The sequence below is a fragment of the Cucurbita pepo genome, unplaced genomic scaffold (assembly GCF_002806865.2).
Source record: "Cucurbita pepo subsp. pepo cultivar mu-cu-16 unplaced genomic scaffold, ASM280686v2 Cp4.1_scaffold002845, whole genome shotgun sequence".
In the NCBI taxonomy this organism is placed as follows: Eukaryota; Viridiplantae; Streptophyta; class Magnoliopsida; order Cucurbitales; family Cucurbitaceae; genus Cucurbita; species Cucurbita pepo.
In genome coordinates this window covers 1-1,637 of record NW_019648873.1, presented here as the reverse complement: position 1 = coordinate 1,637, position 1,637 = coordinate 1, and the positions used below count along the sequence as shown (strand labels likewise).

The window sequence follows — 1,637 nt, the reverse complement described above, 5'->3', positions numbered from 1 at the left end:
CCATGTATTGTAGGATGGATTGTATACCCACAATCTAATACGAAGTCCGTAAAAGATATGACATGGACACAAGAGGGTCCAATACCAAAATAGAACTCAGACAACATGGGTGTATCGACATTGCGCCCTCACCCCATGTGTCGGAGGTTGGATCATATACTCGCTATTTGATACGAAGTCCAAAAAAGATATGACATGGACACGATAGGGTCCAGCGCCTCAATAGAACTTAAATGGATGGATATTCGGGATGTCATTCGGGATGTCTCCATATTATGAATGGACATGTGGGCCCGTTCTAGATGGAAATGAATGAACGAGCTATGATGGGTGATGACAAGAAGGCATATGAGCCATATTAATTGGGATTGTCGTGATTGCCTAAGAAGAATGACGACACACAGTTTAAAATGTACGATCGTTTAGGGTCCTCTACTAGGTTCGAGCTGGTGACCTCTTGATCTACAGTCAAATACTATACCATTGAGCTAAGGACCCACAATGGATGGATGTTTGAGATGTCTCCATATTATGAATAACACGTGGGCTGAGATGTCTCCATATTATGAATAACACGTGGGCCCGTTCTCGATAGAAATGAATGAACGAGCTATGATGGGTGATGACATCTCGAGATTGGGATGATATGAAGACATATGGGGCATATTAATTGGGATGACGAGTGGAATGCATGAAGATCATGTTATTTTCTAATGGTGGAGTGGATAACTACCAGGTTTAAATGTCTCGATGTGAACTGGTGACCTCTTGATCTGTAGTGAAATGCTCTGTCTCGATGTGAACTGGTGACCTCTTGATCTGTAGTGAAATGCTCTACCACTGAGCTAAGGACCCGAGATGGATGGATGGATGTTTGAGATGTCTAGATGTCTCCATATTATGAATAACATGTGGGTCCGTTATTAATAGAAATGAATGAATGAGCTATGATGGGTGATGACATCTCGAGATTGGATAACCGATGTGATAGCAAAGAAACAATAAGGGCCCTACCAAGTTCGAACTGGTGACCTCTTGATCTGCAGTCAAATGCTCTACCACTTTGCTAAGGACCCAAGATGGATGGATGTTTGGGATGTCTCCATATTATGAATGACACATGGGCACGTTCTCGATGGAAATGAATGAAAGAGATATGATGGGTGATGACATCTCGAGATTGGGATGACATGAAGGCATATGGGCCATATTAATTGGGATCTTGGATGATGAGTGGAGATGCATGAAGATCACGACAACACAACACAATTTAAAATGTACGATCTTCGTGAAAACTACCTCTGTGATTTTGTATAAAAAAAAGCCCGTTCTCGATAGAAATGAATGAAAGAGCTATGATGGGTGATGATATCTCGAGATTGGGATGACATGAAGGCATATGGGCCATATTAATTAGGATCTTGGATGATGAGTGGAGATGCATAAAGATCATGACGATGCAACACAGTTTAAAATGTACGATCTTCGTGAAAACTACCTCTGTGATTTTGTATCAAAAAAGGAAAAATATGTGAAACTACCTCTGTGATTTTGTATCAAAAAAAGGAAAAATATGTACGATCTTCGTGAATACTACACCTCTGTGATTTTGTATCAAAAAAAGGAAAAATAAGGGC

At 40.6% G+C, this 1,637-nt stretch overlaps 1 non-coding gene across 1 annotated transcript; it reads right to left on the bottom strand.

The window, feature by feature from the left end:
- Positions 1 to 1,004: 1,004 nt before the first annotated feature.
- On the bottom strand, positions 1,005 to 1,076 carry TRNAC-GCA. The gene has a single exon. It is a non-coding gene; the product is annotated as a tRNA-Cys (tRNA).
- Between the last annotated feature and the right edge of the window lie 561 nt (positions 1,077 to 1,637).